The sequence below is a fragment of the Myiozetetes cayanensis genome, unplaced genomic scaffold, assembly GCF_022539395.1.
Source record: "Myiozetetes cayanensis isolate MyiCay16 unplaced genomic scaffold, myiCay2020 scf1, whole genome shotgun sequence".
Classification (NCBI taxonomy): domain Eukaryota; kingdom Metazoa; phylum Chordata; class Aves; order Passeriformes; family Tyrannidae; genus Myiozetetes; species Myiozetetes cayanensis.
The window spans coordinates 55043400-55057442 of record NW_026086604.1 but is presented as its reverse complement, the minus strand read 5'-3'; the positions used below and the strand labels follow the sequence as shown (position 1 = coordinate 55057442).

The 14043-nt window shown below is 35.8% G+C and overlaps 1 non-coding gene across 1 annotated transcript; it reads right to left on the bottom strand.

Moving 5' to 3' along the window:
- Window positions 1–411: 411 nt before the first annotated feature.
- TRNAG-GCC (transfer RNA glycine (anticodon GCC)) lies at window positions 412–484 on the bottom strand. The gene has a single exon. It is a non-coding gene; the product is annotated as a tRNA-Gly (tRNA).
- Window positions 485–14043: the final 13559 nt, after the last annotated feature.

Sequence of the window (14043 nt, the reverse complement as noted above, 5' to 3'; positions counted from 1 at the left end):
ACTGTGGAATTCAGATTGTTCAGCTTACTTGACCAAACCAAAACTATATTTTTTCTTATATTTCTATATAATCCTAATTTCTTTCTATATAATCCTATAATTTCTTATATTTCTATATAATCCTAACAGAAACAAGCAAGACCTTGACTGAACTAAACAAAGGACATGGAGCAGACCTGACATAAATAATAATGGCCAGTCTTCGCGAGCGAAGATCCGGGGAAGGTCTTTACACCTTCCAGCCTGCACATTGGATTTTTTAGGTGAGACACAGTGTGCGCGGAACTGAGCCCACCCGTTAATCCTAAGGTTCATCTGCCGGGGCCAAGCGAGCTTGGACGGTGGCAGTGAGGTCCTTAGGACGTAGGTGGGTTGCCTTTAAGGGCTAACGAGCTCCATCTGCCCGGGAGTGGCCCTGACCGGGAATCGAACCCGGGTCTCGGCGGTGGCAGCGCCACGCCTTTACCACTAGACCACCAGGGGCTCCTAGACCTGACATAACACATTTAAAAAAGGTCAGGGTTATAAATGAAATTGATTTGATAATTTTAATAGTTTCAAGGGACCAAGGCATTCTTCACAATCAGTATAATTTCTATTTAAGAAACAATAAATTGATACTTATAAGGGGAAGATAAATCAAGTAGTGAACTGAAAAAATATTAGAAATACTGGCTTTATGCAGTCTATCTGAGTATACAGACTTCACCTGAATATTTTTTAGAAGAAACTCTCATTATACTGTTTCTCTCAGGAATTATCATTTTGACAGTTAAACATTGTCATCGGTTTAATTGTACTTAATTCATGTAGCAGAGACAGCGGAATAGAGCAATGTCTCTTGCTTCCTGCCTTGAAAATGCTATCCCTCTTCATTGGGATATTCAGAAAAAGGTCATTCATAGGGCAGAGAGGGAAGCATTAGGTTCTGACTCAAGAAACAGGTTTCAAGTATTTCATGTGTTCATGCCAAAAGTAAGTGAGGAATATCAATGTCTCCTACGGTCTTGGGATTTAAAAGAGAATTATATTACAAAACCCTAATGTAAATCAGGCTTCATACACATTACTGTAATGGAGAAAAACTAGATTACTGCAGCTGAAGACATGTTCTACAAATGAATGTAGCATGTGAAATACAAATCAATTTTCCATCTCCACTTAAATCCTAGAAGCTTGTGAGTATTTCAGAAATCAATCCAGGATCAGCTCGTTCTCTCTGGAGAGACTGATTTCCTATCAGGGGAATACTGAACTCTAATAGAAGGTGAAAAGGATATAATACTGTCGTTCTCTCTGATTTACGATTTTATCATTAAATAAAACAGACAGCAGTGTAGGATTACTGGCATTTCTATATTGCTGTTTTCAGCATGCTCCAGTGGAGGCTTGGCCAGAGAGATGCTCTGGCAGCCTCCAGCTGTTGCCCTGACCCTGACTGAGAGGAAACTGAATACAGCTCTAAGGGGTAGTGTAGGCACCTGGCTGCAAGTGATGCCATCCCATGGTCAACAAAATGCTGTGCAAGTGGCCCCTGGCCTGTTATATTTAGAGAAATGCTGTATTTTGACTAACAGACACTGAGATAATGCACAGCTGCAAGATGTTGTGCAGCATGTTGTATCTGCATCTTCGCCTTGTGAATGCAATAAACACCCCACAGGCTGCCCAAACCTGCAGAACGCTAGTGGCTTTAAATGGTGGGAATGGCTTTACAGTGGCAGAGAGTATGTTTAGATTAGCTGTTAGGAAGACATTCCTTACTATGAGGCTGATGAGACACTGGAACAGGTTGCCCAGAGAAGTGGTGGATGCTCCATCCCTAGAAGTGTTTAAGACAAGGTTGGATTTGCTCAAGGCTTTGAGCAACCTGGTCTAGTGGTGGGTGTCCTTAATCTTGACACAATTTTTTATTCTTATAAGTAATCCTTTGGATTTCAAAAGTGGACAATTATGAGTAATAAGTCCCTTTTCACCATGTAATACAAAATAAATTATTATTTATAAAAATATCTTGGTTTGGAACATTCATATCAAGCTAAAGAAGTTTTTTGAGAAAGGAGAACACTGACATGGACTTTGCTGATTATTTTTGCTATCCATCAATGTTATGCATTCTGTCCTTTAAGTTTTGGATGTCAAGAATGATCCTGGAGGTCAATTGTATGTTATGTATAGTTCTTGGTTTTCCTCAGACTTTTTGAGTCTTCTAGGAAGGTGCATGAGCAAAATTATGCTAGAACTGAGCATATAACGTGCTCATATAAACATAATAATTTTAGGTTATATAAACCAAACGTTTTTAGTTTTATGTTAAACAGAAATAATTTCAGGAAAAAAAATCAACAGGAAGATATTAAAAAACCTAGCATTTGTACATTTACACAGCACCATATTTTTATAAAGTGTTTTAGACCTCATTTTAAAGACACCTACCATGTTATTTATGAGATCAAATTATCCTATGTGCAATAAAACAATTATTTTCATAATAAATACAGAGTATTAAAATGAATTTTTTTAATACTAAAAGAATTTTTTTTTGCAGGTTATATATTGAGAAATAACAGAAGAAATTAAAGTTTTCTTCTTAGTATTGCTACTTCTAATTTGATACCTTAACTTTAGCTGTCCAAAGTTAAACTTGACTGAATCTCAAACTGGACCTTGATGACATCAGACTCGCATAGGAGATCATAATTCTGCATTGTTTCATGTACTAGACAACAGAAAGAAGTAGTTATTGCTATTGTCTAGGACTCAGACTAAAAAGGCTTTCTGGACTTGTCTATCATACATAATCAGCTCTGAAATACCATTAAAGTATTTAAACCCATATTCTTTTAATGGCAAAAAGTGGTTCTATAACAAAAAGGGCAATTCTACATTGAAATAGAAAAAGATTATGGAACACACTGTAAGCATTGACACAAGACATTAGAAAAATGTCATACTAATTACAAATAGAGATTTTTCAGGTATTGTAATGTCACAATCAAAGCTAATTTGAGTCCAAAGAAAGCTCTGAGAAAAAAATTCTATACAATGATTTTGCATTGGTCACACATCGAAACAAAAAAATACTTCCATTCTCTTTTCTTGAACTTTGAGTAAATCCCATATGGTGATTTAGAACTCATATTGTGAATTTCTCTTCAAGTACCTCCCTAGACTGATGTTAGGGAAAAAAAATTGCTTAACCACCCGTGTTTTTTAAAAGTAAGCAATGTTTTTCTTTCTGTTTTCTTGTTTCTGCTCCAAACCCTGATAGGCCAAAGCTTGCTTTTATATACCAGCTGGATTCAAGTTGTTAAGTTTTACAAGACATAGACTTGGCAACTCTATTCACTGCAAAAGAAAACATTAAAAAGTAGACAAGTTTCTTCAATGATCATTTGCACTTTCCATACACATAATAATAAAGGTAAGATCTGAATAATAAGTTATTATTTTACAAGGAATAGCTTTATGAACTTAAAGTCAATTCAAAACTTTAAGTACACAGTACAGAGTAAAAAATCTATTATGTGACTAGTTTACTAGTATTGGTCTGGGTTTGAGATATATTATCGCTCTATTAGACCTCTACAATATGTTATTTATGATAATGTCTACTTTCTGCTTCTGTGAGTCCCATTCTATTATCCAAATTCCCTCTGGTTTCAAAGGTTAAAATATGCTTTTAATGATGAGTTGAGACTCCTATTTATATCTTTCTGAGGGAGAACTTACTCCTATTGTAAGAAAGACATAAAAAAAGTTGCTAAAAAAGGCAGAAAGCGGAGCCTATAGCTAAAAATCAAAGCAAGACTGATAATACATGGGAATCCTGTTGCATGAAATAACTAACCTATGTGGCCCAGTTATATGGGGACTGTACTACTATGAGACCTGTACTTCTATGAGACTTATCTGTGAGTTTAAGTGTCTGGAATGATAAGGCTTCCTTAAAAGAGAGCTTACACAGCTAATAAAAGCACATGGCTCAGAACCCATCAAAAGATGTCTAGGATTTTAAAATTTATAGTTCTCATAGAAGCAAGAACAAAGAAAACCACTAAATAGCACAGTATAATCTTTCCAACAGTTTATATCCTATTAATATTCTGCAAATGTTAAACACCTCTCCTTAACTACCTCACAGGTTTCACAAGTCCTGCCTTTACAAATAAATAAAACAGGGTTAGGTTTGAGACAGCACCACAGTTATGGTCTGTAATTGTATTGTGGTTACAGTCTGTTATGGTTGCATGCTCAGGCACTGGCACGGTCCTTCACAGCTCTGGCCAATGTCAGGTGGCATTCTGCCCTGTGCTGCCCAAGCACAGGCTGGCACAAATAGCACTTGAGAAGGACATGCCACACAGGCAGTTTTGCTGCTGCCCACTTCTTCTGGGAGAGAAGAGAGTACAGGTATGTGAATGTGAGCTAGGCTATGCCATTTTGATCTCAGACACAGTGAAAAGGTCTTGATATCCAATACTCTGGGGACCAATGAATGATCTCCATCTTTAGAGAGAAGAATTCTGTTGGCTCCTCAAATGCTCATAAAGCCATTCTTTCACCTTTCTAATTGATTTGTGAAAATATAACCAATTATGGTTTCATGGATCTTCTGCAGCCAACATAAGAAGTTCCAGCCTCAATGCCATGTCCTACCACTTCTAATACAATTTAGTAGCTATGTTACAGACCCATAAATTAAAAATAAAACATGATAATAGTGACAACAATGCTATCAATTAAAGATTATCTAGGAAAAAAATTTTCTTTCTGAGGATTTTTATAAAGCTCTGGAGATTGGAAAAATTATATGGATCAGGCTGCACTTCTCTAACATGTAAAGTGAATGCATTATTTTAGGAGCCTTGGATGAAAAGGATGGTGTTTGAAGAAACGCAAGTCTGAAAATTAATTTCAATTTTGAATAGAGCAGTGACACTTCTGTCAAAAAAAGGACTTTTTTATGTTAATGATGCCTTAAAATATTATGCTATAATGTAATTTATTCCATTGGGGTAAATTCTTGTTTGCCAGTTAAGAAAGGAACAGTCTGCCAAAAAGCATAGTGTTTCTTTCTTCATTTAAAGTGAAGATAATATGAACAATTACCAGATTTGGCAAAAAAAGGAGAATTCATTTTAATTAAAAACTTAAAGTTTAGGAAAAAAATTATTTTCTGGGGAGAGAGTAGAACAGAAGGTATGCGGAGAAAAGGCCATACAGAGAATATAGCTCATGGCCTGGTGCTTATGGCTGTCATCTACTCTGTGAATGGCTGAAGTCCAGTCCCTATTATGTAGGAAACATGTAGAACATTTCAATGGATGAGCATATGTTGAACAAGTCCCAGAGAGCACCAACTGTTTTAGCTGTTGTTCCCACATAGAGACCAATTCTCCTGCTGTTGTCAAGAAGTAAAATGTCAATTTGCTGTTGGGCAAGATATGGTTGATGGTACTTAACATCTGTGGAATGAGGACACTGAAGACAAAATAATTAATGGAACTCTTTCCTGTAGTCAGACCCATACTGTTTTTTGAATGGTAGTATTCAGGTCTCTGGTGTTTCTACTCACTGAAAAACATATTTGAATAATAAATATTTAAATACTGTAACATTTGTCAACAGAGAGACTGAATGTTGTGGATCTAGTTAAGTCTGAAACTGTGTGTTATTTCAAAGCATAGAAATGCCATAGCATACAATAGTAGGTTATTATATAACATACTGAGTTAAAGAGGAGGTCAATGACCTTCTTCTCTTTAACAGTTGAGAAGTACCTCTGCAGCCTCAAGGAGTTCCTCCTCCCATTGTGAAACTCAGCAAGCCTCTTCTGTTTATGAAATGGAAGGATTTCTTCAGAGTTCACTTCAGAGCCATGGAGCAGGGGTGGTACAGTACACCATTGCCACTGCTTGACTTGCTCAGCTGCAGACTGAGCTGGCAGTGGCAGAGCCAGCTGTTTGCCGCATCTGGTGATTGATCCTCATCTGAGGTTCAGGGGCATTTCAAACGTCAGGAAACATTTTCATCCAGTCTACAATCTCAGGTAAACAATTTACTTGTAACATCCTGAAGGGTGCAGAATTTTGGAGGCGGTGAACACAGGTTCCTTGTAGTTAACAGTACCATAGTATCACGCTTTCCTCACACTTGAATATAATTTACTATTAACATAATTCTACAAGTTCAGATGCAATATTTCTTAAACACCTTGGACAACAGGAATCTTGGAACAGCATGATCAATGCTTGCATTACATTATTGTGGCAGGAACACAGTGTTGCGGCATGCAGCCTGGTTGATGGATAACTGCAGTCATTCAATCACTTTCTATCATTCCTAATACATCAGACTAAGCGCATGCATTAGACTCCTGAAGGTCTTGTAGTCCACATTTTCATCCCTCTTCTAACACCATGTAATACATAATACTTAAATTTCAATTTAAATGATTTTTTAAATTTATCAAAATCATTGCATCGCTCACCTTGTAACATAACCACATCCCCACAAGAAAGGGTAGGGACTTTGTTCTAGTTCTGAAGACAAATCTATCATAGTAAATTTATGGCCATATGGTGTGACGCTGTCATTGCTGCTTGGCCTATCGTATTGTTTTCTTCCACATCCAGTGTGTTTCTGAGTCCTCCTCAGCTTTGTATAGTAAAATAAAAGAAAACAAACTATTCTAGTCAAATATACCCATCTTAGTAGCCCTTGAATAGAATGGTTCAAATTTGAATTCTATTTTTCTGAACACTGGTAACCAGATTTGTATGTAGCTTTATTATGTGTCCTCTGGTGCCTCTCATTACTACTTCCTCTACTAACACCAAAGTGCTTCTGAAACCTGGTAGTGCCTTCCTTGCCCTTTTCATTTTTGACTAAGTCTATCAGAAGATATAGGAGAAACATGATCAGTTTGTAATTACACTATTTATATTACAGTCACTGGGTTGTTCAGTTCTATTTCATGCTTATATGATGTGCCAGTTCTGTTTTGCTTGGACAATAATGGCCTTATTTTGTCAGCACTTTTATAAGCATACCCTAGATTTTGTGTCAAAACCACTAATGAACCTATAAAACAAGATAGGTCACAAGACCAGTACTGGAAAGGAAATGTGTTAATAAATGTTTTTCAATTCCATTTGACATTTTCATAAACTAGTGAAAATTAGTAAATTAAAAGACTTCTAAAAAACCTTACATTTGACCCAAAATATTTATGCATTTAGTAGTTAGGAACATGATAAAATTTTAAAACATCTGATTGTTAGAATTAATTTAAATTCATCTTCAGCAAAGATGATTTTCTTGTGCTTTAGTAATGAAAAAACAACTCAAATATGCTATTTTTCCATTACCCTAAACTGATTTGAGGAATCTGCCTGTTGTCACTTCTATATTGTCACTTTTGAAAGTGGGAATTGTACTCAAAAAGTCACAGTTAAAAATAATCAAATTATGAAAACAAGTTGAGAGAGCTGGGGTTGTTCAGCCTGGAAAAGAAAAGAGTCTGGAGAGACTTTAAAGGAGCCATCCAGTACCTAAAGGGGGCCTACGGGAAGGCTGGAGAGGGACTTTTTACAAGCATGTGTAGTGACAGGAAAAGTGGAAATGACTTTAAACTGAAAGAGGGTGGATTTAGATTAGATATTAGGAAGAAAATCTTTACTGAGATATTGGAACAGTATTACTCAGAGAAGCTTTGGATGCCCCATCCCTGGGAAGTGTTCAAGGACAGATTGGATTGGACTTTGAGCACCCTGGTCTAGTCGAAGGGGTTGGAACTAGGTGTTCTTTAAGGTCCCTTCCAATCCAAATGATGATTGATCCACCATTCTATGATTTTGTGAAACAAAAAATAAAAAGGGCAAGAGTGACATTTTGTAAAACCAATCCTGGGAAAAACAGACCATCTACACATTGAAGCTATTATTTTCAAATGTTGAACAGCAAAACCATGAGAAATTGTATTTTTAATAGAATTAAGTTATGTTGCTTGGGAAAGATTACATTTCTTGTTAGACTGGAGGAAAAGAGCCTATGTACAGTATTATGAATTATGGAAATATGTCCATACCCACTTTCTTTCTGAAGTTCATGCATTTTACCACACAACATTGGAAAACTTTTGGAAGAAGGTTTAGCCTAATGAGCCCCAATGTACTGTGCAATGTTAGGATGAAAACTCTATTATGCTTCTGCTTTGATCCTTTTATGGGCAATTTTCTTAGCATACTTGCTTGTGTTACTTTTCTACACTTCTTTTTTAACTTCATAAATAATTTTTAGTTTTGTACCTCTTTCTTTTATCTCCTCATCATTTGGTGTCATGTTCTCTGGTTTTGGTCACTTTGGTCAGCTTTCTTCAAATCCATGTGACTTGAAGAACAAAAATAGGGCACAAATATTTTCTTTGAATGATAAGCAGATAAGAAGAAACAGTAACATGCACAGTGAATTAAATTCCATGTATTTTAATATATTTAAAAAATGTGCTATAGAACTTCTCAGCTAAATCTACAGTAGTTTAATTCTATTTTGCTGACTGATGTCAAGCCTAAAGGTAAGTATGTGGTAAAGAAAAGAATTGTATTTTAGGGTATGTGCTTCTATGCACAAACATACATTGCTGCTCTAAAGCTTTCACATTGATAGATTCTTTCCATGAATAGGAACAGAGGCTGTTTTGTGAAGTTAACAGGTACAGATCTTTCATTGCATTTATATTCAGATGTATTCACCAGTACTTATGTGGTTCATTGAACCTCTTAATATCAGTGCCCGAAATGATGCTAAATGCATTCAACCTGGGATTGCATGGAACATGCAGGTCGCTGGAGATGATGTACATTGCAAATATATTTGTAGCTCTAGCAAGCCTTTCACCAAAAAGATGTTATTCTGGCGTGAATGTGAGGTCACAGTGCTGTGACCCATGAGTCCACAGATTTTTCTCTCTTTAGTACTTGTCTTCCTCTTCAGTGTCATGCCTTTGGTCAGGTTGCTTTGATGTGCATCAAAAAAAGATTGCATTCCTGTAACACTTTCTTATTATCTTCTGTACTTGCATGCAAAAACACTTGCTTTTAAAATTCAGTATCGATAAATACAGAGAATAATATTCAGTGAAAAAAAGGTTAAGTCAGTAATAGTTCTAAATCTAAAAGTTTAGGACATAGAATATGGAACTTCTAGCTTAAGAAAGCAATACAAACAGTGAACTACACCCCATGATATTCCCATTCAGTAAAAAATAACTGTCGTATCAGTTTCTCCAGGGCACAAAACTTTCCTTCTTGTGTTATACCTTTTATAGCTTGAAACAGAAATGCATTAAGTAACAGAGCATTTGCATACTAAAACCACACAATTTTTCTGGTTTGTTTTTGCTAAATGCACAAAAGCTTTCCAAATGCTTGATCATGCTTTCTATATCAAATATATGCATCATATTTTATGCATCTTCCAATACGCTGCATTAGCTTGATATGCTTAAATGAATAGCATAGATGATTACAGGATCAAGTGTTTAATTGGAAGCTAACCTTAAGAAGAATCTTCCATTTAAAAATATTATAGGGCCAGTTTACTTTTGGCCAAATCAAAGAAATATACCCACTCAACAGTGCTGCAGCAAACTGTGCTGTAAATCTAAAAATATTTAGAAAGAAAAAACTAGCCTCTTTTGAGCTCTAGTGTCTCCTTCCTACTGTCTGAAGATTAGTTAGGAGTAAAAAATAAGTCTTCCCTCTCCTTGTCTCTCCCACAGGGCACTATCTAAAGAAAATGGTTAAATCTTCGGCAGCCAAATATATCTTTTGCTATGGGTGAAATGTTTTATTACGGGAAGTCAGGCCTGAAGAAATGGCAATTAAGGAGGACTTTGAGTTATACTGTGCATTAGTTCTAAAGGAAAATGAAGCGATTTTTTTCCCTTTAGGATCAGCTTTAAGAGAGGGATAACAGTAACAGTAAATTTTTTTTTTTCACATAGTAGTGACAGTAGTCACCACTTCACTTCATACAACCCTTACTTCTACCCCAATGTTCCTGTTTAGAAACCATCATGTGTAGAGATATAGGAAAATGTAACTGACTTAACCAAGAGTCGATTTTTCTTTCTCTACCATTCTGAATTTTTGACTTTAAACACAAAAAAGCTGTTTCTGCAAGGCTCAGATTAGTTTGTAAAGAAATACGTAATAAAACAATACAGACACAGGAAAAAATCACGTTTCTAAGAAAAAAACACATTGAAAACTGAATCTGACTTTCTTATCCCCTATGTGGGCACAAAGGCAAACTACAGTATATAAGTTTTGAAGGATTAAAATTCATCTTACTGAGACAGTTGGGAGAACTGAAACATGAAGATTGTGCTTCCATATATGCAAACAATGTGAACAAATGAAAGAATGGAAAGAAAATTAATAAATAAAATATGTCTTCTTTATTAATTTTATGTCAGTGTTGTACCCAATTATGTTTGTAATTTTTTCCCTGAAAACTACAGGGTGAGCTTCAATTAAAAAGGACTGTGACATTAAAATCTCTTTAGGAGCATATTTTCAGTTCTATGGGCAGTATTTTCATAGAGAAAGAACTACAGTGCAGTCACAATTATAACTTCTGTTTCTATTTCTTAATGACAGATATTTTAAATCAAATTTTAAGTATGCAAGGCTTTCAATAACTTTCCAACTCATAAGGTTCCCTCTTTCCCTGAATGCATTAAGACTTTCATCCAACATATAGTTAATATTTTCTATATTATTCCCTCTCATGTAGATTGGAATACAGATTGATGCAAACTGAGAATTTTAGTGGCTTTAATTAATAAAAATGGAATGTTTACTCCCAGCTATCTTGAACCCGCCAAGTTATATGTTTAGTCCTCATTCTCATTGAAATCCTGTTTATGTTCCAAATATACTCCTGCATTTTCTCATACATTTTAACAATATTTTCTTTAATTTTAACCCAGAATATGCAAAAAAGTGTGTCTGTGAAAAACACAAATGTAGAAATGCAACAATAGCAGATTTATAGAGATAACAAAGAGTAAAACATTTTTATTAAACTTTCTACCCTTTCAGGTTAACTTTATTTCATTTTTAAAAATTTATATAGAGGTATATTCTGATCACAGTGAAAAACAATAAAATTTTGACCCTAGAAATTTACAGTAAGTTAAAAGACCTCATGTTTTCCTTTAATACATATATGAGACTAAGGCTTGTTTATATTCAGTATTTTCTAAGTTACTGCTGCTGGTTACATGACACAAGCTTTGAATAATGATCTAAAGAAAAGTCAGTATTGTGAAACACAGTGGAGCAGAAACAAATAATTGACATCATGCCTTTTGATGGGAAAATGTTCAAGAGACATCTAATATTTTTAAAAGAAGTTCCAGGTATTACTTGCTGATGACAGAAAAATGCATCCTCTTGCAAGTTGGTAAAAATACTGTGAACACCTTTGTATCTTGAGAATATTTTTGAAAAAAAACAAACCCAAACCTTTAAAGTTAGATTAAAAAAAAATTCCATTAAAAAATTAAAGAAAAAATAATAGAATAGATCTCTGTGACTTTCCAGAAGCCTCTGCTCTTTTATGCAGCGTTAAAAAAAGGATTGTGAAAATGGATTTTTCAGTTTGACAGCAAAACTGAGAGAAATGAACTTCAAAGTGAAAAAAAAAAAAAAAAAGCAATTTTTTCCTTACCAGAAAGGAAGATTGAAAAAAACTAAATCGTATTTTTGTTACTGAACATATTTTCTGTTCATCTCAAAGTTTAGCAGTTTGAGACATCTAAAAGAAAGGAACCAGGAAGGTCTGAGTAACCTACCTGAACAAAGATTTGCACAGTGGAAAACTGAGAGAAAGGAAAGTGTTCATTTCAGACCTAATTTCCGGTTTGAGATTAGTGCACCAACAAAATTCCACTAAGCAAGCTGTGGGAAAGAAATCGACTGCTTACACCTATGGCATCTCAAGTTGTGGGAACATCTGAGATGCTCTGTGAATATCCAGGACTTGATCTGTATAAAAGCAGTACCCCAGAAGCATGACTTTGGTACCCTCACCACTGAGAAGACCAGAAGAAGAAGGACCAGATGGATGTTGTCAGAATCCAGGTGGTGGTGATATCTTTACCTTTCTGCTTAATCTGTCTGTCTGTCTGTCTGTCTCTCTTTCTTCCTATTTCTCTGTCTCTCTCTCTCTGAACCTCATATTTACTATTAAATAAAATCCGTACTATTGACTTTGGCATAGGGTCTTGTTTGCACCTTAATTAGGGCAAAGGTATGTTTTAATAATCGTATCGTGACACCTGGCCTAGTGGAAGGTGTCCCTGTCCATGGCAGGAGGGTTGGAACTAGATGATCTTTAAGGTCCCTTCCAACCCAAACCATTCTATGATTTCATGAACTTGTAAGTTATACAAAGTGGCTATATTTTTATTAACAGAACAGAAACACACTGTTTCTATATATATAATTTTACTATACTAACTAGGTGGTAAACTAGGTAAAATTTTCTATGTTTTTTAAGTCGTGTCATTCTTGTATACTTGACTTTTCATTGCTAACTAGTGTAATGAATGACAGTATTGGAAACAACTCTTATCAACCATGGAGAAGTATATTAATTCTTAACTCTTTGGAACAGTTCAGCATACTACTGCACAGCCAGGGATGTATTGAATAATTCAAGTTGCCCCCCAAAAATTGATACACTACTTTATAAAAGATCACAGTAGAATAATGGTGAAATAAATCTGTTTAAATAAGACAATGGGGTAAATTGTCTCTGATTTTTATTTTTCCACTGTTCAAACTACTCCAGGAAGAAGTGTTTTACTACTGGAATAAAGACCTTTGTATCAGGCTTTTGTGCCAAGGTTTTGGTAGCAGGGAGAGGGCTACAGATGTGGCTTCAGAGAAGACAACAGGAACTGACCCCATGTCAGATAGAGCCACTTCCAGACAGCTCTTAAAAGAGTCTGCCACTGGCCAAAACTGTGCCCATCAGCTGTTGGCTCCTCTGCGATATCATATTTAGGAATGGGTAAAAATGCTGCACAGCGGCTGTGAGAAAGAAGAGTGAGGAAAAGTGAGACAAAGAAACCTGGAGACATTAATGCGAATGAAGAAGGTAGGGAGAAGGTGCTCCAGGCACCAGAGCAGAATTTCCTCTGCAGCCCCTTGGAGAGGACTGTGGTGAGGCAGGCTGTCTTCCTGTAGCCCATGGAGCTGCATGGTGGAGCAGGTTTTCTGGCAAGAGCTGCAGCTCATGCTGGAACAGTCTGTTCCTGAGGGATCATGCTTCATGGGAAGGACCCACACTGGAGCAGTTCATGGGTTGTATCGTGTGGGAGGGACCACATGTTGAGAAAGAAGCAGTGGCAGGAAGGAGATGCCATGGACCTCATTCCCCATCCTCCTGTGCTACTTGAAGTAAAGAGGCAGAGGAGTCAGGAGTGAAGACTGAAGTTTAACATGGGAAGAACTGTATTTAATTAGCAATAAGCTATATTTCCCCAAGTAAATCTGTTATGCCCACGAAAATACCTGGTAAGAAATCACCCTGTCCTTAGCTTGATTCTCAAGCTCTTTAATCATATTTTCTCACCCTCTCCTGTGGAGAGACATCTCAGTGGGCACTGGGCAGCCAGCCGTGGCTAACATACCACAACACTGTAAAAAGATAATCTGATCAATGATTATATATATGTAATTACATGTAAGCTTTCATAAGGCATTTAAGTTGGAAGATAAATTCTTGTTCCATTAGATGCAGTAAAAGAGTCTAATACTTCCTATTCTACTCAATCTGATTTTTAACATAATATATAATAGGAGTAAAATATGGTGCAGAATTAACACACAGTAAGGAAAGAACAAAATATGAGAATAATCACATAAATTTATGGTCTTGTGTTAAGAAAAAAATTGGGTTTTTTCAAAATACATGTCTAAAATATGTCAAAGTACATTAAAAATATTGTGTTTCTTTTTTTCT